This window comes from Apodemus sylvaticus, chromosome 21 (assembly GCF_947179515.1).
Source record: "Apodemus sylvaticus chromosome 21, mApoSyl1.1, whole genome shotgun sequence".
NCBI classification, from domain to species: domain Eukaryota; kingdom Metazoa; phylum Chordata; class Mammalia; order Rodentia; family Muridae; genus Apodemus; species Apodemus sylvaticus.
This window is the reverse complement of record NC_067492.1, coordinates 21618328-21645352: the sequence shown is the minus strand read 5'-3', so window position 1 is coordinate 21645352 and position 27025 is coordinate 21618328. Positions and strand designations below refer to the sequence as shown.

At 44.4% G+C, this 27025-nt stretch overlaps 1 long non-coding RNA gene across 1 annotated transcript in view; it reads left to right on the top strand.

The window, feature by feature from the left end:
• The first annotated feature begins 2203 nt into the window (after positions 1 to 2203).
• The window catches only part of LOC127672034 (uncharacterized), a 665744-nt gene continuing 640922 nt past the window's right edge, over positions 2204 to 27025 (top strand). The window contains exon 1 of the long non-coding RNA XR_007974819.1: positions 2204 to 2324. This is a non-coding gene — a long non-coding RNA (uncharacterized LOC127672034). The remainder of the gene's footprint in view (positions 2325 to 27025) is intronic.

Sequence of the window (27025 nt, the reverse complement as noted above, 5' to 3'; positions counted from 1 at the left end):
TTGAGTACTGGGAATGGCCGGGGGCTTTATTCATGTTATGAAAGTAATTCACTCATCCACCTACAATCCCAGCCCTTCACATTAAAGGGGAAAAGACTCAATTCTTCTATCTTCCTGCTACACATTGAGAGTTCCCTAGATCTAAAACTTTCTGAGCATTTATGTAATGCTTCATATGCAAATTCAATTCCAGGAATCTTAGTTTCATGTGCAAAGTTATTAAAAATAATGAATATATTTATGTACAGATAACAGGTCAAAGGATTACGTGTGGAAAGTAAATAAATGTCACACTTAAGTTTGATTATCAACCCCAAGATATTTCCCTATATACACGCAAATACACACAAAATATGCCAAACTGCCGAAGTCTGATCAGTTTTGGTTCCAAACATTCTGAGTGAGGGATCCTCAACCTATAGCGAGAGCAGTTACTTTCACCATCTCTACCAAGCCCTGTAATTCTTGGAAGCTAGACTAGGAGAGTGTTCTCTTCCTATTGTAGACTGGTACCCACCAAGGACCGGATTGCTCTCACCTACTTACCCCCTGTGTGGCAGCCAGCATCAGGCAATTCTACTATGAGATGATTTACAAACCTCGTTTTCTATATACGTTCCTTATGGCATGACACTAGAGACATTTCCACACTTGTGCACACGACAACGATGAACAAAGAAAATGTAGTGTTTGTCTTGCTTTTTTGATCTCATGGTATCGCCCAAGCTGGGGTTAAACTCACTGTCTTCTTGCCTCAGCTTCCAAGTGTTGGATTATAGGGTTGTGCCACCATTCTTGGTGAAACGAATAAGCATTTAAAACTGTTCATGACAGATCTGATACCTGCTCCCCTATCCCCCTACTTACTTGGCTGGTTATCAATGAAAAGGGAGTCTAGTTTGATTGAACAGTTTAACTAGTTTCTTTGGGAAAGTTTCCCTTAGTTTATTCTTTCAGATTTCTCCCCTTTGTTTATGTTCTTTCCCAAGAAGGCTTCTGGGTGTTGTGTATGTGTTTGGACTCACAGTGACAGGTGACAGAGGAGAAGGTGGTCAGTCACACACTTGGGGCCTTGTGTGGAATTGCAAGATTTCCAGGGGTTCCATAGTCGAGTTTGCCACTCTGAGAATGTGGTTCCTTCTGTCTTCTCTTAACCAGGAAAAGCATCTCCCAGCTGCCCTAGTTCTTCCCTAGCACCAGCTCTGAGCACCTCTGTTTGATCTAGCTCTCAGATCCCCTATCTAGGAAATCTCCTGTGTCCTCTGGCCCTCAAGCTTGACAAGACCTTTCCCTTACCCTCTCAGCCCATCAACCCTGGTTTCTTCTATGGCAGGCATAAGCAAGCTGCCAATAGATACTTCCCTTGTCATATCGGAGTGAAGAAGATTCTAGAAAGGCCAACTGAGACCTTCTGCCTCATCTTACCTGTCCCCAGGTTGAGTTCTAGCTACCCCAGCTTATCAGTGAGAGAGGAAAACTGACCCCTGACACAGTCCTTGTAGCCCTTGAGTGTTTTATGAAAGGGATGTTCTTGGTTGACCTTCATTTCCCGTTGAACTTGAGCCCCATTGTCTTCCTGCCTCTCTCTCAGAGCTCTAGCCTGGGGATGGAGGTCAGAACGTGTGTGTGTGTGTGTGTGTGTGTGTGTCTAGTGTCTTTTAATCTGCTTTCCTGTTGTCTCCCTGGGGTACATAGAGCAGGCTTTCTCTTTCTTCTAGAATATTTGCCTTCATCTAGTCTCTTGCATCCCAGTTGGAAGAACAAAATGGCTGTCACAGGAAATACTTCCTGGGAGAAAAATGAAGATCATGCCAGTTTACCCCTTTGAGAAGATAGTCTTGGATTGAGGCCAGGACAGTCTTGGATTTGGGTCTGCAGGACAGAGGACTTTACTCATTGTGCATAGTTACGAATCCTGCTCAGAGCATGCAGGAATCAACCTGGATTGGCAAGGACCGTAGCTGGCCTCGTTTTAAGCTGAGGATACAAAATGCTTCTGTCCTTGAATGTGCTTTAGAGGCAAAACACTCTGGAGCTCAGGGAACATTAAGTACTCCCTTGTCAGATGATAAAAAAAAAACAAGACAGTTCTCCATCAAAGGAAATTATTGTGATTGAAGAAAAAGCCAGCCAATTCCTGGGGATTGGTCCTGGGAAAATCTCATTGTGTACCAAAGTGAAATCAGGTTGGGTGGATATCCAGGGCACTGTGAAACATAAACTAGTCACACAGCTCTTTGCTGAGGAGCAACTGGGCACTACTGAAGAAATGCACCCTGGCTCTTTCTCCTGTGGTGGTAGGGACTCTGGGAACTGGAGAAAAGGTGACTATTTTCCTTGACTTTGCTCTTCTCCCTATCTTGCTATTTAATGTCATTTCTAACTCAGTAATAGCATAAAGTTTTATATTATGATTACCTACTCTGTGCCCAATTCTGTGTGGGGCATGGAGAGACCAAGATTAAGTAAGTCCTGTTCTATCCAGATGCTTGGTCAGGAGACTGGCTTATAAGACCTAACAGTGAATGCATATTATCTTAGGGCACAGAGCTAGGAAGATGGCCCTTTGAGATGTGTAGAAGTGGAGAATCAGGAAGACAAGGGACAGAGAAATGCTAATAAGCCTAACTGGAAGACCTAACCAAGACAAGGAGCTTCTGTCTCAAATGCTGGCTTGGATCACAGTATACAAGATTAGACTTAGGGTAATGGAATGGTAGAGTCATAAGGTCATATGTGTATGGTTGGATAGCAGCAGGTATCATTAGGGCAAGTGCATCATTTATTCTGATGGCTTAAGAGACTCATAGAGATGGCCAGTAAAGTTGTCCTAAGAAATTGTATTCCCTTCTATTGCACATGTAGACCTAATTGGATGTTTGTTTTTTTGTTTTTTTGTTTTTTTGTTTTGTTTTTTTTTAACCAAGATAACTTGACTTTTTCATTTATTGTAATTGCCTTGGCCAGGGCATGCAAGTATTACCTGTCAGTCTGTCAGTTCCCTATGTGCTCCAAGCTCCTCTCTGAGGCTCTGTTAGTTGTTTTTCCATGACTGTGATAAAATACCTGATACTAATGCCTTCAAGGAGGAAAACGTTTGTTAGGCTCACACTTTCAGTCTGTGGTTGGCTGGGGCAAGACAGAGATATCATGGCAGAAGGGTGTGGGGGAGAAATCCAGGAAGAGGTGGGGGGAAGAGATAGAGATAGAGATAGAGATAGAGATAGAGATAGAGATAGAGATAGAGATAGAGATAGAGATAGAGATAGAGATAGAGATAGAGATAGAGAGAGAGAGAGAGAGAGAGAGAGAGAGAGAGAGAAGTCATAACTTTTAAAGGCATAGCCCCAGCTCCCCTGCCTTTTCTTCTTAGGCCTCAGTCCTCCTAAAGTCCTCTTCAGCTATACTAATCAATGGATGGACTGATTGATGATGTTATTAGCAGCCTCGTGATCTTGCTACCTCTTGATAGTGCTGCCAGCTGGGGACCAAGCATTCAGCACATGAACTTTTGGGCTGTTTTATATTAAGACCACAACAGGCCAGTCTTCTAGCTCTCCAAGCTTTGCTTCTGAAATAGCTTCGAGCTATCTAAATTTCAGACTTTCCCGAGGGACCAGGACTTGAACTGATCTTGGTGGTCAGTGAAACATCACAGGAAGTTTCTTAGTGTTCCCATGACTTCAGAGAACCTCCATCTACCCTGTATCTATTGCTCCCATGACTCGAGTTGACTTGTAAGTCTTAGAGAAGCATACATGGCTTTTCCCTGTGGCTGATGTTTGGACATACCTCTTTCCATTTGAAGCAGGAGGGAACTTTTACTGGGAACATCTGCTTATTCCCCCTATAGCTCATACTTGGTACTTTGCAAAAGTCTTTCGAAATGTGGCACTGTGTCTTTTAGCTCCCTGGAAGGCATGTGAATATCCTTAGGGTTCTTTGAGTGTAGAACATTATTCAAACCCTATATAACCAATTTTTACCATGTGTATGTTAAGTTGGTGGTGTGTGCTTTTTTTTGAGCTGACATTTTCCCTATGATGCACCAATGTAAGTCATTTTATTAGAGTCTATAAAGTGATAGAAGATGTACTTACATCAAAAATAATTTATTTTATTTCAATAAGACACTAAAAACTTCAAAATAAAGTGAAGGTCTATAGTGGCTATGGCTAAGACTAATTCCATCTCAAATGGGAAAAGCAAGATAATGCTTTTCTGGCATAGTTTGGAATACCATAAACATATGCACAATCTATTGAATTCAGGTAAAATCTGACAACACTTAAACACTCTTAGTAAGAAAGAATTCATTGTCAAATGGTCAGGCTAAAGAACTGGGCATGTCATGTCCCAGCGTACCATGGTTTTATTGTAGCAGAGGTCCATCTCTCTGCTGTTTCTGAAAGAGGAACTAAATGAGTTGGGAAATAAAATGTCATTCATCTGGAGTGTCTAGGCTTCTGAGAAGGCCCATGACCATCGTGACTGTAGGCTTGAGTACAAGAACTCTTTGAGAAAAGGTAAATAGGTCTGAAAAGAAGACAGCATTGGTGTGTTGGTCTACAGACATCCAGTCTATGGAAATTCTAAGGTTTTTCCTTAGTGGTGAATGGATCATGGACACTGGGAGATTACAACCTGCTAGCAAAATGTAGTACTGTTGCCTTGATTAATTATATTCCAAGAATTAAAAGGGAGTGGTAGTTAGGCTTATGAAAGTGTTTTGGTTTTCCATCACCATCATCAGACACCTGAGAAAATTGACTTAAAGTTTCATTTTGACTTGCGGTTTCAGAAATGACAATCCTGAATTGACCAGATTCATGACTTATGGGCCTGCGAGGAAACAAAACATAGGAATGAGAGTCCATGGTAGCTCAGCGCTGGGAGTCAGAGAGATAGGAAGGACCTGGGATCTATTCATCATCTGCAAGGGCATGCCTGCAGTGACTTACTTCTTCCTGCCAAACTCAGTTCTCAGGTTTGCATCACCTCCTCATACCTTTATATGTTAACCTTGTCAATGAATCCATTGATGAAATCAAAGCTTTCCCAAGCCAGTCTATCTCAAAAGTCCCATTAGTTGGCAACCCAGTGTTTAACACATGACCCTTTGGGGGAGGGCATTTCCTATATGATCTTTATTAGGAGGTATTGAATCAGCCAGGTGAAGCTAGATTCACCCATTGTTTCAACGATGCCAAGCATGTTCTAAGTTGTACCTACTCATGTGACCCATCCCACACAGGTGACAAACATCTGTCCACTCTTCATTCTGATCTTTCAGAAGTTCTGTCTTGACACTGGCTTCAATCATTCCAGAGGCAGAAAAATAGATTTATGAACCACAAAAAGGGTCAGGTTTCTGCATTGATGTGACCACTCAGTGCTCCTCATGTTTCATTGGCTAAACGGACTCATGACTCATGGCCACATCAGAGAAGAGGCTGGTGGAGCAATGCGATACTCTTCCTGGCCTGGAATGTGTCTTGAACATCTGCCAGTAGCTCCACTGATGGCTACAGGCATACACGAAAACTATTTGTTCTCTCTTGCTTTAAGGGTCCATCTTATTTAAATACCCACCCCCATCCAACCTGCCAAATGGACCTATTTTTTGTATGTAAGAATCTTACTTTGAATTGATTAAGCTTATACCTAATCATCCCATGTTTTCTGCTGTGGACATTCTATTCAATGATACCTCCAATTACTTGCTGTCTTGTGGGGTTGCAGACTACACAAATGTGCAATAGTCCATTGAGTACTGCCCTGTAGATGGATTTAATGTGGACTGGAACACATGCTCCAGAGTCTGCTTGGGGACACTGCAGACGACTCCATATCCTGAAGGAAAGTTCCTTGTGTTGTGCACTTGTTCCTTTGTTCTTGTCTTAGAGTGAAGGCTTTCATGTACTTGAAATCAATACTATTCCACTCTCCTCTGCTTTCTTTCTCACGCACTGGGAACATATTTCTTTTCATTTCCACAGGTCCACTTTGTCTTCTTTTATGTTCCTTTTCAATTCCACTTTGCTCCTAGACTGGATGTAGAAAAAGCAGTAACCCAGGAAGTGAGGTCAAACCCAGCCTTGAGCTTTTCAAGGGAATGCAGGAAGTGTGAGCGTGCAGTGTTCTTGATAGCTTGCAAGCAATCAGCTCTTCTCACATTCTGAAGGGAGGCTGTCTGGAATCCAGTGCTGGTTCTCCCTTCACCCTCCAGTCTCTCTTCTACATCTCTCTACAAAGATAAAGGGACCTCCAACTCACTCCCACTTCTGCACCTCACATGTGACACAGGTAGGGAACACCTTGACTTAAGGCTTTGCCTGCCCCGTCTAAGGGAGCACAGTGAGTGTCTTGTGGTTTGTTTAGGTTTGGGTGGGTGTTGAGTCACCATAGACTTGTGCCTTTACTCTCAGAAGAGCATTTCCAATCATTTCTGAGGGTGCCTTTCCTCCACTGCTTCTCTCCCTCCAGCCTCTCTTTGCTCTATCTGTGGTCTGCAGAACCCAGCCCAAGTGGACTTGACTGGTCATGGACTGTGGCAGAACTCACTGTGGGGAAGCCACCTTCTCCACTGCTGATGCGTCCTTCCATCAGCCGAGGAGTCAGCTGGGGTCACTTCTGACCTTCCTTCATCTACTGCATACACATTCCTGTATTTGGTAAGCCTGGGGACCATAGCTAAGGCATTGGCTTCACTCTATGCTTCTGTCTTTTGGAAATGATCTTCCATACAGAAGCTCTTGCCATCTTCTCATGCTTCAGGGCAAGGTCCACCTAATCTTGGAGGTAGCATGTGGGACAAGTCGGTCCATGTGCTTGGAGTTTACCTTCTTCATTCGCTAAGGCCGCATCTGACCCTTCTATTACCTTATATCTGTTTGTTTGCTCGGAAGCTCAGGAAGGAGCAGACATGTAATCAGTCTTGAGATTGACAAGCACTAGATAGTGAATGTCAATTGCAGTGCAGCAGCAAGGGGCCAGAGAGGCCACTCCTAACATTCTATAGCAGACTCAGAGGACCATCAACCATAGAGACTGACCTTGACCAGGGCTCCTTGGTTTTCCTTCTGCCTTCTGTTTAAGGCATGGCTGCATCTCTGGCACATCCAGAGTCTTTGTGTAATTTCTGTTCTTTATTTTAGAGCACAATACAATCTTCACAGTCCTTTCAGAGGTTTAGGGGAATAATGGGTACACATCTATGCATCTATATGTTTTTATCCTATAGACATCACACAGTATGGTGATTGATGGACTGTAGATGTACATTGTAGGAGGGTTGCTGAATAGTTTTATTTTCTCTTTTCTGGAGGCCCTGAGTTGCTTTGGAAAGATACTAGGCTTTGTGTTTCTTTTCTGTCCCGTGTAAAGAATTCCTCATTGTTGTTCAGTAAGTGCTAGAACATCTGACTACAAGAACTGATCTATTTGTGAGATCTTCTGATGGTCACACTGGAGAAGGAAGACTTCTGGCTCACTGTCTTCTCTCTGTGTACATCTATATGAGACCTTCGCTTAGATCATGAAATAGTAAACCTGAGTGTTGAATTTCACCTTTCTTATTTCAGTCTTCACCCCAAATTTCTAACACTTATGGTCTGGAGAGAATTTGTAAAGAAAATGAGGACTACTTAGCAATGGTCTTCAAAGAAAGGGCCAGTAGTTTAGATGTTCATTTATATACTCTATGTATGATCTGGCCCATGAACAAATAGCAAAATAAAAATGACACACCAGATAAGAGCTTAAGAAGACTCTTGTTTCAAATGAGCTCATAGGTCAGAAATTAAATATAAAGAAATGCTTTTTGCTGGGCTTGGTGGTGGTGTCCGCAGTGCCAGCAGTTGATCAGGGAAGGAGTTTGGAGATAGCCTGGGCTACATAGTGATGCCCAGTCTCATAAAACAACAACAACAACAGCAACAAGAACAATCCTGTGTCCTGAATGAGTTGAGTCTTATTCACTTCAATCCTGTGCTGGTTAGGTTTTTTTTTTCTTGCTTTTTTTGTTTGTTTGTTTGTTTTTTTTTTTGACACCTTGATACATCCTAGAATCATCTGAGAAAAGAAGCTCAGTTGAGACAATCTCTCCATTAGATTGGCTTGTAGGCAAGTCTGTGGAATGTGGGAGGGCCCTGTTGATGGTACAGCACCAGGCTGTATAAAAATGAGAGTCCTGCAAACCATAAGTTCGCTTCAGTTCCTGCCTCCAGGTTCCTGCCCTGCCTGAGTTCCTGCCTCAGCTTCCCTCACAGATGGACAGGGACTAGCATGTGCAAGTCAATAAACCCTTTCTTCCCCAGGTTGCTTTTGGTCATGAAACTGCACTACAAGTAAACAAGGCTGGATCCTCTGTTCACTGCAGTATAGTCTTAAGGAATGGATAACCGTAGGGTTTTGATGACACATTGACTTGAGCTTATCATAGGTTAAGATGTTTTTGTTTCTCCCACATAGTCTCAGAAAAACAGAAGTTTGTAAAGACTTAGGGGGAGGGTGGGTAAGTTAGGGAACAGAACCAGATACAGTAAACAAACACAAATTACTTCAAGAACCCCACAGAAGTAGACAAAACTACAGACAGCTGAAGGTCAGCTTTGGGCAGTGGAAAACAAATGTGTCTCTGGCTGGGGGCATTTAGACCAGGTGTTTCCACTTTCTTGGCCTCTTTCTTGGCCTTCAGGAACTGAAATAAAGATCACACGGGTTGTAGAACCACAAGGAAACTTTATTGAAAAGTGATATAACAATACAGATGAGAAGATACATAGCAAATTAGCAGTGAGTGATGACTTACTCAAGAGTCTGGTCATAGTTTGAGCTTCCTGTTATGGGGGTTCAAGAGAAGGAGGAGTTTAGCTGTTAAGGGGAACCCACAGCAAGTGGATCTCTGTTTTGGTTGATAGGCTTTATTCATGGAAGCGTCTACTGTACATGTCCTTTCCCGAAATGCGTCTGAGTTTAATCATGCACACACCTCACTGTATATGTACCTGAAATCCATGTAGGCCAGACTGGCCCACTGCCTGTTGTTCTAGGATGTGTTGTAGTATGTTTGAATGGAAAGGGGTGGTGGTGGTGGTGGTGGGGCAGTCACCATAGGCTCTCATCAAGGATGAATCACTCAGTCCATTGTTGGAAGTGGGCCATGCATGCAGCTTGATATAGGTTAGGGAGGGTCTCAGGTTGCTATGTGCACTATGAGGGGAGGGGCATGTGGGAAGGTCCTTGTTTGTCCAGTGAATAATCAAGCAAGAAGTGTATGCATAGCCCAAGTCAAGTAGCATTCCAGATTGCTAAACTATTCCCTACAGTCGTAGGCCTCGAACAGATGTCAAAAGATCTGTTCCTGAGCCTCAAGAAAGGCCTTTTTCTAAGCAAATATCCTTCTTCCCATTTCCTCTTCTATATCCAACTCACTCTGTGGATGCAGGGAGCAATGAGTTGAAAAAAATCATCATTCTTGGTGGGATAGTTTTATAGTAGAAACTTGTGGGGTTGCCAATTATTTTATAATTAGGTGTTAGATTAAGTGCGTGAAGGGAAGAAAGTCGAGGGATGGATTTGCAAAGGGCTGTAGCATCCACGCAGGGTGCTGAGACAGCATCACCCGGGAATGTTAATGGGCACCCTGGAGATGAGTCTCCCAGGGCCGCACATACTCTGCCTTTCCAAACCACCTCCTCGCAGCCGTCACTTCCCTTGTCCCCATCTGTTTCTTATGCTCTAATAAACGATAGCACTAATCTATTTAGCACCTTTCATCGGAACCCCCCCAGGGCCACTCTAACTCTGTGGGGATCCACAGCCAAAGTGTGATGACTTTGGAGTGGACACATGGCCTGCTGTTTCTGGATGTCAGTACCAGGCTCGGAAATAGGGCTTTGCCTTCAGGGAGGCACACCATCAATGGTGTGATTTTTCTGTTGCCCTTTTCAAATCCCTTTAGCCTTGAGAATGGAAAATACGACCCATTTCTCCAGGGCTGTGAATACCCTGGGAGTTGCTCGCCAAGGAGGGTCTGGAGTGTTTGTAGATATTTGGTGGTTGCTTCTGGAAATGTTTATTGAATTTCTCTTGGGTCTTTAGAATGGGTCCAAAGGGAAGGGGAACTATGTAACATCCGGTTTCTTTTCCTCTTTTCTTTCCCTGGTGCAGAGGGTTGAATTCTCAGCCTTGCATATGCTAGGCAAGAATGCCCCCTGAAAACTCTTATGTCCTCAACTCTTTTTGAACGCTCTATTATGACACAGGGTCTCTCTAAGTTGGCCGGGCTGGCTTTGAACTCATTTTGTAGTTCAGGGAGTTCTTGAGCCTTCCATGGTTCAGCCTCAGTCTCTGAAGCAGCTGGGATTGCAGTCTTATGCTATCCAATCTGGTTTGTAACATTTTTATGATATTGAGAGTAATGTTAAATGTTGAGCTGGCTACTTGTGCCTTCTTTGGTGCAAGCTGGAAGAGACCTTGGAGCAGGAGGATCAGTTGGCTGCAGTGACCGTGACCAATTGCTTTCAGACTTTGAACTTGTAGGCTGCTGCGCATTTGCATATTGCTCCGATTCAGGAAAGGGCATGCTTTGCAATATTTAAGAGAAATTTGCCATGCAGAATTTGGAATACAGTTAGACAGTTGACTCAAGAAGTTAAGGACATGCATTGATTTCTTAGAAACCGACACTTTGAATTTAGAGTTTTTGAGCCAAGTATAATTTGTTGATGTTGACAATTTGTCGAATACAGGCAGAGGCAGATGCCAGAAGCTTTAAATAACAAGCCAGGGAATTCCAGATATGATATGAGGACTGTGAACAAAGCCCATAGATTTGGACTGGCAAGGTCGAGGGGGTGGGGATTCACTCCTAGGTACCAACAGGATTCAAGCTTCTTGCCACAGCCAAACTTTTTCTCTAGTGAAAATTGTGAAGTTATTTTGAGAAGCAGCATCATTGTGACATTGTTCCAGAGGCTATCAGAAAAAAAAGAAAGGATAGGCTTTATAGCCTTAGGAGATGTGTTGTTTAAAGTACGCTTTCATTATCTCCGGCCCGATGAGACACTGGAAGAGACAATACGATAAAATTGAGACACACCATGTTACTTTTTTTCTCTTTTCTTCTGAAGATTTCCAGGACATAAGAGAATGTGGGGGCTCCTCCCACACATCCCCCAGGCTCAGCTTTGTTTTATCCCATATTTTCTAAGTTGGCCAGAACGCAGTGTTTTCTATTCCTTCGTTATACAATAGCTCCTTTGTTGTCCTTTCCCAGGAAATGATTTTGGGAGAGGCCAGCATCCTATCACTTGTGGGGCGGTACATGTGCCCCACGATTGGGTGCTTTTCATGCCATGTCATTTCTATGATGCCATCAAACCTACCTAGCAGGATGCATGACGTATCCCTTCCCTTCTCTCACTCTTGCCCGGCTGTCCCAGGGTCTGGAGGCAGCAGCTGATGCTGGCTCCCTTCCCTGACAATTACAGATCCCTCTCGGTCCTCTTTATATTGGAGGGCAGCTGCGTCTGTGGCGAAAACCCAACGGTGAGGAATTTAGGTTTGCAGTCCTAAAAGTCTCTCTTAACCTCCCTTTCATAGTGCAGAAGCAACCTCAGAGGGCACAGAAGGGAAGGGATCTACCTTGTCCTAGCACAACTACGCAAGCAGGATGCCTTCGTTTGTCAACCTCCTGTCTAGAAGCTATTCGGAATCGACACTGTTCTTGAGGTCCGAGCCCCCATCCCACACTACTTAGAATCGTCGCTTACTGCTTCATTGTGTCACCCCATGTCCCTAACCATCTGTCATGGATGTTATCTCAGAGATGGTGGACCCAGGATGGTACTATGTCTGTCACTTCTCTGTGGAGCTTTGCCTTTTTGTCCCCTCTATGGTTTTGCTCTCCTGTGTTCCCTTGTCTTGCCATGATCCTCTGACTTGATAAAACCTTCTCATTAATGTGCACTCAAATAAAGGCCCCTCTTCCTTTCATGTTTCGATGCTTATTCTTTGTCCCTTTCACACGGCACTAAACCTTGCATCGGTAGCTTTACATAGAGTCCAGCCCCTGGTGTACTGGGAATGCTCTGTATACATTTTCCAAAAGAATAAATGCAGAAACTAATAGTTGTGGGATTGAAATAAATCCATTCATTCGTTCATTCTTTCAATGCATGCATGTTGGAGAGCTGCTATAGGTATTCTTACTTAAGTAAGGACTGAGGGAGTCTCATGGTGTCTTAGTTAGGGTCATATTGCTGTGAAGAGACACTATGACCATGGCAATTTAATTTGGAGCTGCCTTACAGTTTCAAAGGTTAAGTCCACTATAGTCACGGTGGGAAGCATGGCGGTATGCAAGCAGACATAACGCTGGAGAAGGAGCTGAGAGGTCTACACCTTGAACCTCAGGGAGCAGGAGGAGACTGTGCATCACACTGGTTAGAGCTTGGGCACAGGAGACCTCAAAGCTCACCCTCACAGTGACACACTTCCTCCAACAAGGCCACTCATCCTAAGAATGGCACCCCCTCTGGGTCCAGCATTCAAACGTGTGAGTCTATAGGGGGCCATTCCTAGTCAAAGCACCACACACGGTACCACAGGAGATGTAAAGCCCTGTGGTCATAGCCTATGGTGATATGTCTTGCCAGATCCAGGCACTCTAATCCAATGATTCGATTTCCTTTAAAACTGAATTCCCCTACAAATTCTAAACACAAACTTTACAAAGAAATGTCAGTCAGGGATTCTTTGCTACTTGGGGGGCCTTCAATATCTATACATAGCAGAACTCAACTGGACAGGAACATCCAAGAGTCAAGCATTCACACTTCCTTTAGTTTCTTTTTTTAATTAAAAAAAAAAAGCAAGCAAAAGGTGTCTTTTCAAGGACAGCCAACCTGAGAAAAGCTACCAAGTGGAAAATTCTCAGTTAAGATGCAATTGTGTTATTAATTGTGTTTTAGGGCCTTTTACAAAAGTCATAACATGGTGAGTGAGAGATGGATGCTGGCTTTTCCTTTGAAAGTGGAACGTCGTGGCTGGCAGAAGCCTCGTGTGACCAAACTATCGTGCATTTCCTGAGCTTTTAGGGGATAAAGCTCTGGTCCGAGTATTATGGTGGATGGAGATTAAAGTTCCAATTCTGGGTTCCCATCCCCGAGGGGGCAGGACACAAAACAACACAAAAGACTGCTTCAAAGGGAGTGAGAAACAGATGCTTGAATGACCCAGAGAGAATAGAAAAGTCTCACCTGGGCTGACACTGGTGCCAGTTTATACCTTTTGGTGAGAATGAAAATGTAGGAAGGGCCAGGCACAGAGTCATCCTGGAAGGCGAATGCAGAAAGGGAAGGGGAGGGGAAGGGACACTCCTATGGAAAGGACTGCATGGAAAGGTTATTATTATTATTATTATTATTATTATTATTATTAAACATTTATTTTAGTAATTTCATAAATTTACATTATTATCCCATACTTTTCTTCCAAATACTCTTGTATTTCTACTACTATTACTACTACTACTACTACTACTACTACTACACACACACACACACACACACACATACACACACACATCCTGCCGAGTCCACTTAGTGTTGGACTCTTAGATATGTGTGTAGGATGAACCTATCAGAGGCTCATCCCTGGGCGTGATGGATTCTCATTCTCTTGGCAGCCATTAATTGCCTTGCAGATCCTCATCTAATGGTGAGGTCTTGTGGAATTCTCCTTACGGATGTTTTGAGATGCACTTTCAACTCAGGATGTGCAGGGCTCTCAGAAGTACATAAGCAGTTCCTTTGCAAAGGTCACCCTGTATGTGTCTACTCGAGAGACAAGAGTGCCTTTGATTTCCCATCAAGGTCAGCACCCTTATAGCCAGCCTCTATATTATGTATTAGTCAGAGTTCTCTGGAGGAATAGATACATATATGATTTATTAAAGCACCTTACAGGCTGTGATCCAGCTAATCCACCAATAGCTGTCACCTCATGGAAAGGCTAAAAATTCTGGAGTTGTTCAGTCTGAGAGGTTGGATGTATCAGCTGGTCTTCAGTCTACATTGGAATCCTGAAGACATAGGCTTTAATAATCATGAAGGAATGTCCCACCAGTAGAAGACAGGGAATTGCTTTGCCAGTGAGAATGAGACCAAGTAGGCCAACCCCCCCCCCAAAACAAAACAAAACAAAAACAAAAACCAAAAAACCCCCGAGACCTTCTTTCTTCTATGACCTTTTATATGAGCTGCCACAAGTAGGTGTGACCAAGATTTAGTGTAGGTCTTCCCACTTCCAATGATCCATCCAATCAAGAAAATTCCTCAGAGGAGTGCCTGGTTCTGTGGACTTTAGCTGATCCCAGTGCAGTCAAGTTGACAACTCTAATCAACCACCACATACACTCTCTCTCCTGTCTGTGCAGTTGGAGGGATGGGAATTCATGCTTACCATGCACTAAAACTGCCCACAGTTATTTTGACAGAGGCTAAATATAGGGCTTACAGCTTAGTTTCTCAAGCCTCTGACCATTTAGGGCTGACACAGGGCTTAGGCAGGGTGCAGTTCTCAAGTTCCCATACACAAAACCACTGGGGATATGTTGAGACAATTAATTATCATGATGGCTGTGGTGACTAGGAAGGATTCCCAAAAAGTTTGGTGGCTCAGGGGCTTGTGACTTGCTTTGAGGCCTCTCAGTTGAGTACTGAACAGCTGAGTTTCAGAGACTTGGAATGGCTAGAGGTGAATTTCCCCCAAGAGTCTGTAGGGCAGTGGGCACCCCTTTTTGAGGGCTGTTGTTGTTGTTGTTGTTAGTGTTATTGCTGTTGTTAGTGTTAGTGGTGGTAGTGTTAGTGGTGGTGGTTGTGGTGGTGGTGGTGGTGGTGGTGGTGGTGGTGATGACCCTTTCACAGAGGTTGCATATGAGATAATCCTGCATATCAGATATGTACGTTATGGTTCCTAACAGTACCACAATTACAGTTATGAAGTAGCCACAGAAATAATTTTATGGTTGGAGATCACCACAATAGCATGAACCAGAAGGTTAAGAATACAGAGTCTATCACATGCTCTCCACCACACAGTGGCCATCACATTGTAGAGTTTTCTGTTCCCTTGCCCCTTTAGAATTGGCACCAAAGGCAGTCAGTCAGGTATGGTGTTAGCCACATTTCTGAAAGCAGGAGTGGCCTTATGTCAACCATAGTGAAGGACAATGCTGAGTTCATTGCTCTGGGGATTTGTGTACCCAGGATGGGGTCTTTAGCAGGATTCTCTGTGTTTCATTTGGTAGGCCTACCTCTGCTTCTTTCCTACCATCTCAGCAGCAAAACTGCTCAGTGTTAACTGCCATATTGTGATTTTGGACATAGACTGTATTTGAACAAGTTTTCCAAGTTTCTCTCCTTACTGTGTCTCTGGCCTGGTAAGCTCATTGGACTACCTGACCATCACTTGCCAAGGAGGTTGGTAAGAGTAGTTGGCTCCTCAGTTGAGTGTAAGGTTGAAATGAGATACTTAACAGGACATATTTAGTCTCCCAATGACTAGGGCACTGAGATCTGTTTGTTTCTCTGACCAAGACAATCACTGGTCATGCCAGTGTCTTCAGTAGTGTGACATAGCTCTCTTTAGCATCTCAGAAATATCAATGCAGTTCATGGTCACTATAGTTAGTTGCCACAGTTTTACAAGTACCCTTAAAACTTGGTGGTTTAATACTATAGGTTTTAAAATTATAAGTAATGATCAGGGGCCAACAGGCTAAGCAGGGAAGTTCTTGCTTGGAATCTCAGTGGATATAACTAGAGGCTGGCTGGGGCTGAAGCAATCTGTGGCTTTGACTGGTCTGGCTGGGGACTTGAACCCCTCTCCCCCAAACCCCTCCATGTACATAAAGATGTGGCAGCTGAGCTCTTAAGAGGGATTCTCTCATGAGTGAGCATTCCCAGAAGCTGTAATGCTCGTTAAGAGTCTTTCCTTGTCCCAACGCTGTGTCCTGCCTGTTCTGTTTCACTAGTCAGAGCAGTCACAAGGCACGAAGGTTCAAGGAACAGGAGAAACCAACACGAATTCCTGTTCTTGGAAGTGTCTTCTCATTGCTTCCATTTATAGGGGTTTGGGTTGGCAGGTAAAACCTGCCCATGCAGCTTCTTGGGTTCAGGGTTCGAGCACAAATTAATCTATGGTTATGTACAGAGAAGCCAAGTCTTAAAGCTTGTGGCCTAGGTAGGATGAAGTTCTTGGGGGAAAAATAACTTTAGTTTTTTGAGGTGGGGGTGGGGGGTGTCCAGGGCAGGGGATGGTTGTGCAAGCTGCAAGTGTGAGGACTTAAGTTGGAATTCCCCAGACCAACAAAACCAACCAACCGATCAATCCACCAACCCACCCACCAACCAACTAAACAAACCTCCAGCAATGGGGGTAGGCATGGAAGTAGGAGTTGAAGGCAGGAAGATGGATGGGGCTTGGTGACCAGACAGCCTTGCTGGGGGAAAAAATTACCTTCAGGTTTAGTGACAGATTAGTTTCAAAGAAGTAAGGAAGAGAGTGGTAGAGAAAGACTATGTCTTCTTCTGGCCTTCCCAAGCATATGCATAGGTGTGTGCGCATGGACACATGGCACACACACACACACACACACACACACACACAGAGAGAGAGAGAGAGAGAGAGAGAGAGAGAGAGAGAGAGAAAGAGAGAGAGACAGACAGACAGGCAGACAGACAAAGACAGGGAGAGAGAGAAAGGGAGAGAAAGAGAGAAAGAGACAAAGACAGGGAGGGAGAGAGAGAGAGAGAAAGAGAGAGAGAGAGAGAGAGAGAGAGTCAGAGTTTTTAATTAGCATCTACTTGCTTTAAGTGGGGGGTGTTACTATATATCCTACAGTGAACAAAGCCCCCTCCCTTTCTAGCCATAATTACCCAGCTCAGAGTGTTCACAGTATGGAGGCAGAGAGATCTGCTTCCTGACTCACATCCTGTTGTTACTGGGGGACTGTTTTCCCAGGCCAGGCTACGGAAAGGGACTCCCAGGCACCACTCTGCCACTGGCAATCCACAGCGTGACATGACGTCTCTCTGGCATGCCGTTTGTCTTGTTGGCAGCCATAGGGAGCACCCAGTTATGTGGGTGACTTGCTGGGGCATGGAGAGCAGCTTCCTTGCAATCAAGACTTGTAGTTCATGATTATTTCATCGAGTCTTCCCCATGTGGCTTGAATGTGTCAATCACCGTCAGAGCCCAAGTCAGTTTTCCTTAGTCATTGCATTATGGGTCCTTGTTTATCTCAATGAAATCTTAGCCTCTCCTGAACTTTGCTAAACAATCAGGTTCCAGCTCTACTTTGTCTCTTAGATAAAGACCCAAATTGTGAGCAGTTTAAGAGAGAAAACAAATCCAGAGTGCCGAGAAGGGCAGGGGAGCCGTAGCACTTTGCAATGGCTTCTCTCTCTTTATCCCCTTCCTTTGAGGCACATGCGCACACGTGCTAACTGTCCTTCACTGCTCCAGCAGGGACCCCAGTTGCTTCCCAGAGCTGCTGCAGATATGAACATCTGTTCATTTAATGCTTTGATAGAAATATCAGCTTATTTGCTAGAGGTGCAAACCCCCACAATCCCCCAATCCCAACCCCTGACACCCTGACAGTTCTCTAGGCTCAACTTTCCAGGCCTCTTGACTGTACCTAGTGTCATGTGTTGGCCAGAGAATTTCTTGAATAGGTAATTTGTACATAAACTTGCATGGCATGAAATCTACCCACCCTGGTACAGGGCAGGAGGGTGCTAAGTTAATGTCAACTTACCTGATAAAAATCACCCAGGGAAGTTCAAATCCACAAACTATTTTCTGTTTGGTCTCTGATCACAAAAAGTGTTAATTTTGTTGTCCCTTAATAGGTCCTCTCTCTCTCTCCCTCCCCCTCTTCCCCCCCCCTCTCTCACACATACACACACACACACACACACACACGTATATATAGTGATTATATGTTTGTGCCTGCTGTAAGATCTCTGCTGTACCATAAAGAGTTGCAAATGATAAAAATAAATCAATATTTGTTAATGTTGCGATGCAGCCGCATCTCCTAGATCTGTAAAGAATGATTTATAGACTACAGGATCTGAAGCCTGACCCATTTGGGTCTCAGAAAGCACTTAAAAAATAAATTTACCCTGGCCTCTCTCACCCCATCTCAGAAAGGGTGACAAAGATGAAGTAATTTATAAGTCACACTTTTATTAATGCTTTTAACTTTCATACATTTGGCTTTGTTGCCCTCTCGGTGGCATTAGTGCGGGCCCGGGTTGAATGGTGACCTCTGGCACTTTGAGGGGGATTTGGTACAAATGATCAACTCATAAATAGGTGCTGGGCTCTGCATTATCCTGCCATAAATTCACAGGGTTCTTTAAGTACATCAAGTAAGCATGAGGTGAACTTGGCGTTTTGCTCTGAGTGTGCAGTCTAATGTGCAACTAATGAGTATCGGGCTGAAAGGTTTGCAGAGCCAAGCTCGGCGCTCTGCAAGGGGGACGTGCCTTGTTTGGAGGAATGGGACTTCTGAGTAATATGAGAGTCTTGGGGAAGTGGGACCAGTTTGCTCCCAAGATAGCTGACTACCTTTGCAGACAGGACAGGAAAATGATGAATTGATTTGAACGTCAAGATTTACCTGTCAGAAGTGTGATTTTTTTGTTAAAGACTGGCTATGAACAGGTGTCTGTAACATGAGAAGGTAAGAGACAGAGAAATTGGAAAGACGATAATAGCCACCTATTTGCTCTAAGTCTTTCAGAAGAAGTCTGTCGAGGTTCACAGGATTGATGCTGACAGACAGGGATGGGCTGTCGGGATAAGGCACTGCCGAGATGAAGCCAGTGGCTACTGTGTCCACTTTCTGGAGTACGTGGTACACTGGGTCAGTGCATTGCTTCAGTGGGGGCTATCATTGAAATTACTGGTCCTGGTCCTCCTAGAATTGTGTTGGCTTTGATTTAGAGCATGAGACGTTGGTGCATGTTGTCCTTGCCATTGTATATACGTGAGCTTCATGCAGAGCCATTAGCCATGCTTCTGGCCGAAGAGCCTCCTCCATCCTCCTCCCCAAGCCGGGATCACAAACCATGATTGCACTCTTTCTATTCCCTCACTGGCTATTGTCCTCATATCAAGTGTTACAGCTGTGGCCACCAAGGCCTTCAGCATCTTGTGTCAGGAATTAAAAACATCTGTGAAGCCACTGTCCCCAGCTTGGCTTTCTTTCAGTCTTTGTTTCTGTCACAGGTTTTCTAAGAACAACAACAACAAAAAAAGCCCCAACCGTGGCTGACTGGCTCGAGAACAAAGTCCAGTCTTCCAGCCCCGGATAGCCGATATTCTGATCGATGTGTCCAGTCTCTATTCATTTTGTCTTATTTTCTCCTTCATCCATTTAGGTCTGCAGATGCCCATCCCAACCCCATTCAGCACTTCCTACTTCCTGCTTCCTGCCTGCAGAGCTCTATTTCCTGTTCAGCCCACCATCATGTCTTGCCCTCCTGTTGTTCGCAGTACCCCCTTTTCCTCCTCCATTTTCTTTCTCCTTTCCTCCTGTCGTCACCCACTCATGACTTCTCTTCCCCTCCCTGCGCAGTTTGTTTGGGGCAGGAGCAAGCAACATTTAATGCACAAGGCCCCAAAGTAAATATGTTCAGTACTTGTGGCCCATACTGTCACCGTTGCATGTCAGCTTCATAGAGTGAGCACAGTTATCAGCCGTACATAAGTGCACACATGGCTGTGTTCCAATAAAACTTTATTTATAAAAACAGGCAGTAGACTTGGCTCATAGGTCTACTTTTCTGCCTTTTGACTTAGATCCAAGGCAACTCACTTTCTCAAGGCTTCACATCCCCATTGGGTTTTTGTCAAGTGGACATAAGCTAGTTATCTGGGGAGAGGAAACTGCCATTGAGAAAATGCCTTTATCTGGATTGCCTATAAGTCAAGTTTATAAGCACTTCTTTAATGATTGACTTGTGTGGGCCCAGTCAACAGGGGGTGGTGCCAACTCTAAGCAGCTGGTCCTGAGTTGTATAAGAAAACAGGTTGAGCAAGCCAATAATCAACATTCCTCGATAGCTTCTGCATCAGCTCCTGCCTCTGGGTTCCTGCCCTGCCTGACTTCCTGCCCCGACACCCTCAGTGATGGATTGTTACCTGGAGTTGTCAGATGAGATAAACCCTTTTCTCCCCTAAGTTGCTTTTGGTCATGGTGTTTTATCATAGCAATTGAAAGTGTAACTAAGACAATGCATATGGTAATGAAACATTTGCTTGTGTGCCTTGCCTTGGAAAGACGCATAAGATCGTATAAGAAGCATCATTTGTTATCAATGTTTCATGTCCCGATGATGCCTGAAACTTCATTTTAAATATTCCTCGTATTCGTGAGAGTCAACCAGGTATGTGGGTGTAGGAAAACAAAATGGAGCGAGATGATTTTGTTACCATTTTATACATGTGTATGCATTTATTTATATAGATACATATGTGAGTATAGGCTTTATGTACCCATGAGTGTTTATGATAGTCTACATCCAGATGCTTAAGTCCTTCTTGCCCAACTTGTCCTCTGTCCTATAGATGAAGATGTAGGCACTGAGCCCACAAAAGGCAAGAGTTACCCACTTGGGTTAGTTGAAAAGCAATAGCTATGCCCAGGTCTTTCAGTCATGTGTTGAATGTGTTGAAAGGCATAGTGCTGTCTTTTATTTGATTGCTTTCTCTGCAGTCTGGAATGTGGATACACACTAGCTGAGACTGGGTTCTGTCTTAGGGTTTCTAATGCTGTGAAGAGACACTATGACCATAGCAACTCATATAAAGGAAAATAAAACTCATAGGTGCTGGCTCATAGTGTCAGAGGTTCAGTCCATTATCATCATGGCAGGGAGCATGGCAGCATCCAGGTAGACATGGCACCAGACATTTGTACATCTTGTTCCACAGGCAGCAGGAGACTGCCACCCCAGGCTTAGCTTGAGCATGTGAGACTTCAAAGCTTGCCACCCCAGTGACACACTTTTTCCAACAAGGCCACACCTACTCCAACAAGGGCATACCTCCTAGTAGTGCCACTCCTGTGGGTCAATCATCCAACACATGAGTCTACGGAGGCCATTCCTATTGAAACCACCACAAGCTCCTTCTGTATTCTTGTAGGTCCCAGGACTGACACACTATGAAATGTGGCTAGAGAGATCCAGATGACAGGGTTGCTGGGTGGCTTGGGTGTTTGGAGGCCTTTGCTAGGGGCTTTTTGATGAGACTTTTTGCTTAGACTTATGTGGCTGAGTTCAGGTTTACAGGGATGTGGATTTGGCTATATAGATCCTGGTCCCTGGTATACTGTTTAACATATGTCTGGAGGAAAGCTTGCCCTGTTTAGAACTGGGAGCTTTGAAAGACACACTGTGATAGCTTATGTCATGACTTAAATAAGGAAGGGACCCGGATGGGACTATATATATATATATATGCATATATATATATATATATATATATACTGTAAGGGTGGAGTCTAATATAGTGAGCCTTGCTCTCATTTACTCTAACACCCTTGGCCTGCTTGCTGCATGTTTCCCTTTCTCTAAGTGTGAGCCACGTTTTCTGACACGAGACTGGCTATGACCATCCATATGATAATGCATAGCTCCATCTAAGCTAAAGATACCATTGCTTTGTTTTTTTTTTTTTGTTATTGTTGTTTTGGTTTAGTTTTTAAAAATAATTGCCATGTTCTTGGTTTTGGGTCTGCAGCTAGAAGGTCTGGTAATGGCATCTGGCAATCTGCCGCAGCGTGGGCAGGGGAGGGGGGGGGAACTTTGTCTGATTTCATTTAAAAATAGACGCTAATGGAAAAACTTGAGGCTGCAGATCCCACTCGACTCCCCAGCCCTCTGTTCTTCCTGCTTTTAATTGCCAGTGCTACTTGCGAAGGGGGATAACAGGGCCAGCAGACCCCTGCGTGGTGACTGGGGAAGGCAAAAATCACTTAGAACTTAAGAGTGATACCCAATAACGGAAGATTGAAAGAAATGAATTGCTACAATGAGTTAAATTAAATTCAGTCCAACTAATGGTAGATTAAGCAAACATTACAAATTAAAACCAAAGCCCCAGACAAACAAGGGAACAAATCTTGCCTGGAGCTGAGCTGCCAAGGGACCCAGCTCATAGCCATGATCTGTGCCCTGCACTGGGGAAGGAGCCCCTCACTGTGGGAAGAATTACGGAGTCCGGGGTACAGGGAAGTGAGGGGTTATCCTCTCGACCGCCAGGATAGCTGATGCAGCTGACTCCTGAATCTTTGCAGGAGTCCTTGCCTCAACAATCATGACTGTCACTCAAGGAGCTTTTTGTGAGGAGAATGTGCCCAGAGAGCATGTGGTTGTGTGTCTGGCAGACATGCTGAAGTGCATGGGAAGAAGGCTCCAGGGCTGGCAGAGGAAGGAAGCACAATGCGAAGTTTTGTAGGGCTGCAGAAATCACCACCTCCATCTTTTAGTTTTGTTCTAATTCTAGTACGGATAAGAAGTGTGATCAGTTGCTTTTTGTCTGAGAGAGGGATTGAGAAAATCACCTGATATCAACCTTTGATACACACACACATACACACACACACACACATATGCATGCACATATGCACACATATACACACATGCAGAAACACAATTCACTGTGAGCACATGCGTTTGCAGTCACATATGCACACACATGAATATGGATATGAATATAGCACACACAAACACACACAGAACATTGGCTGGCGCAGAGTGTGCAGCTCAGGTCCAGTTGGAGAACACGGAAAAAAGCAAACATCTTGGAAGAATGTTACTCCACAGGAAGAAGCCGCGGTTGCCCTTTCCTGGTTACTGTCCCATGAGACTGGCTACCTCGCTGCTCATGAAGCTATTGGCATTGTCCCAGTTGGGAACCCCAACATTAACTACAAATTAGACAGATTAGAAAATACCCTAGAGAAGGGGTCAGGCAGAGAGAAAATAGAGGGATGGGAGGAGAGAGAGAGAGAGAGAGAGAGAGAGAGAGAGAGAGAGAGAGAGAGAGAGAGAGAGAAAGACTGAGACTGGTTTGGGGAGGGACATTTCCTGCTTCTGATTCCATGGCTGGAGGTTGCCAGAGCCAACCTGAAAGATGTTTGGTGTTTGGTGTTTAGATGGCTGGGTCTAAGGGGATTCTTGGGTGGCCCAGAGCTCTGCATTGCCAGTAAAGCTGCGGTCAACTTGTTGTTTCATGTGGTCTTCCTGGTGAGAAGTAGGGCCAGATCATACAGCTGTATAAATGGAGTTAAGACTTAGGCCACGCACATCTATCATTACACTAGAAGCTCGGAATGCCACAGTCCTTGTGTCCAGTGTCTTTAGGCTGTCTGGCAGTCCCCATGTGTTTACCTGCTGTTGGGACACTTAATTATCAGACATCCATTGAGATGTTTTTCTGATTTTATATATATATATATATATATATATATATATATATATATATATATATATATATGTATATATATGATATTATAAGATGCTAGGTACAGTCTATAGCAAAAAAGGGACCATCATTAACTACTGTTCAACCTTCAACATTAAATCCCATAAGCAGGCAAGTAAATGGTATCAGTATGTGATACACCACGGATGAGGCAGTAGGGACCAGTGAGGCCTGTGGTAAACCAGAGGAGCCTGCCCATCTGTATATCGTGACACGATTATTACCTAAATCAACTCGCCTACACTCCAGATTCATAAAAGCTGCCAGTCTACAAGGCTCCGTAGAGGAGGTATAATGCGATTGGCTGTTGGGGCAATAAAGCCAATGCCATAAGGGAAGTTCAGACAGTATCCTAGGAGCAGAAACAGAAAAGGGATTTGTTTTGCCAAGGAGAGGGATGGATCTGCCAGTATACAGGAGAGCTCTCAGGAGGGCTGGGACTGCATCCAAGGTTTACGAGACGAAACCATCTTGTTAGTAATATTTCTTGGGACAGCCTATCTTGCCAAGGACTGGGACTAAAAGGCCTGTGCCCCATGCTGGGATCAGATCTTAGAGTCAGGAGCTTGTTGGAGGCTCAGCTTGTGCTCGCATCTCTTTCCTGACAGGGAACTCAGTAACTGAGAGGTCAGTCCCTGGAGGTACATGTGTGGTTTCATGCACAACTGTGCGAGTGATACACGGGGACTAACCACATCTGGAGGTCAAAGGTGAATGTCTGGAGGGCTTCTCTGAGTGCTTGCCTTATTCCCCTAAAGCGTGGAGCCTGGAGCAAGGCTGACGGCCAGCAAATCGCGGCAGCCTTCCCGCCTCTACTTTCCATAGCCCCGGTCATAGGCGCTAACTCAGGCCCTCGTTCTTCTTGCTACTGGCCGAGCCATCTTTGTAGCCTTTAGGCCTGGGCTTGACCAGAAGATTTCACTTTCTTGTTAGGAGTCTGCATGCTAAATGTGGGAGGGGGGACTGGGGCATGAATTAGGGCCATGGGGGGGTGGGATACAAGGTCCCACAGTTGAGATACCCTGAGCCCCATCTGCATGGCAATGGCTTCCCTGTTTCTTGCATATTATTATTATTATTATTATTACTACTACTATTATTATTGTGAGGGACTTGGGGTCAAGCATTGCAGACTGTGGGTTTTAAGGAAACATATTCTTTCGCTTGAATTTCTGGAAGCAGAACATCTAAAGCCCAGCTGGGTAGTGGGAGAGAATCTGGTCAGAGCTGAACTTTCTATCAGACTTAAAAAGGATGTTAATGATGTAATGAGCACTGACAACTAAAGGCCAGAAAGAGGCTAGATGGTAGAACTGGTGGGTTTTTTTTCTTTTAATAACCATAACTCACAGAGAAACTCACTTTCAAAATCTCCTCTACTGTTCCCTGAGCACATCCAGAGGCCAGCCTCTGAGGCCTTTTCATTAGAGAAACACAAGAGGAAACACAAGCACCGGCTTCCTCCCCTTCCCAACTCTCTTTAAGACCCATGCCCCACCGACGCCCAGTAAATGTACTTCTGCTGTGACTAATTTAGATGATGAAGTTGGCTCGGAGAAACAAGGATCTAGGAAACGGAATTCGAGGAGCTGAGTCCACAGCTCCATGATTCCCCAAGGCCGGGTTTCAGAGCATCCCAGTGGGTGATGGGCTGCCCAGCTCAGATGAGAGGACTTGAAGCCCCTTGAGTGGGCCTGCAGGTCAGGCCTCCTTCCCCCTTGTAGGAATCCGCAGGCTTTCAGACACATTTTGAATGCCATTTCCCGGAGGTGGGTTCATCTAGCAAGGCGTCTGCTCTGGCCAGCTGACCCTGCGTTAGACACAGCTTGGATGATTCTGTCACTGACAAGAGGTTTCAGCCTCCTGAATAGCCTTAAAGAGCCTTTTAATTCCCCCCGGGAGATCTGCCTGTACCTTAAGATGGTGGCAGGGTCACCTCCATCTGACAGCTGAGGAGGGCAGGAATCTGCCACTTGATGCCTTCCTTACCTTTTCATTAAAACCCCGGCTCTTTAGGAAATACTGCATGAGCTGGGCTTTAAAAATGCATTGCGGAACCAACCAGAACACGAAGCAGACCCGCTCCAGGAAACAGACGCGACGGGGAGGATGTATCCAGCAAGCCGTTAGCCACGTGATAAATCCTGCCTCGACAAGGGGCACTTTGCTGGGACCTTCTTGACTTGTGGATGTCCCCAGGCCTTAGCCCGTTTTCTGGAAGGTTCTATTCTAAAGCTGCTTGGAGTGCTGAGCTGTCGCCCTTGTGGGTTATGTAGGAATGCTGTGAACTCTCTCTCTCCTTTTTAATCTCTTAATTCTGCTTTCTCCTTTCAGCTCTCTCTCCTAGCTCTCTGGGACTCAGGCCAGACTACCCTTTGCTATCCCTTCTGTGATAAGCTTACACAGTTACATAGCATGAAACCCAGTGTGTCTGCTTTAAGCTTTTAACTTTCTTGTCTAGGTTCCTCCCAGACTTCTATGCTGTCTTCTGGTTTACCCAGCTTCATTTTATTCAACAAGCATGAATTCCCAAGTGACTGGATGAATTCCTGCTAACTAAAGATTTTAGACTAGATGCTGAATTCTCTCTCTCTCTCTCTCTCTCTGTGTGTGTGTGTGTGTGTGTGTGTGTGTGAATAGTGTGTGTCTGTCTGTCTGGCAATCCACCCATTTATGCATCCACCATGCATTCATTCATTCATTTGACCATCCACCTTCTGTTAGCCTTAGATATTATATATAAGAGATCTAACTTTCATTAGCTGTTTTCATAATACATAGAACACTTATTTGTGCATTTGGAGACAACAATAACCATTACAGTTACAACCATAAAACAAAAGTCTCAACCACTCTACACTTTTTCTGCCCACTTTGCATGGGTGAAATTGTTTCTTTGTAACATGAATACCTTGATTAATCTTCCAAAGGAGAATTTAGTTTTGGGACCGTGGACTGTGCAGGAATACCCACAAGTCATAGGTAGCATTTAAACGATTTCTTTCTTCCTCTCCCAAAGTCTTTATCCTGAAGTGTTTTTTGAGAAGAAACTGGACTGTTAAAGTGGTCATCTCTCTTTTCTTGCATTTTCTCAATAGATGGGTTAATACTGATACTGGGCTTTTGAGGATGATCTTCTGCGCATGGAAGCTAAACCTGACCTTTGAACCCCAATTCTCCACCTTTAAGTGTGTGATTTGGAACACATTATCATGGGCTATAAAATGGCTGCAACAATGATAAGTTTATAGGGATTTCTAGGACGATGAGGTTGGCTTCTGAGCACTGTACTTGTTATGATGTCTCCTTAAAGGATACATCAGAAGAAAATGGAGACATCAGAGGCATGAGGGCATAAGTGGGTAGATGAGTGTCTTCTTTCAGAATGTAAGTTTTTAAAGAGCAATTATTAGAGTCTATTGCTACCTCTAGCTTCATGCTTACGCTTCTT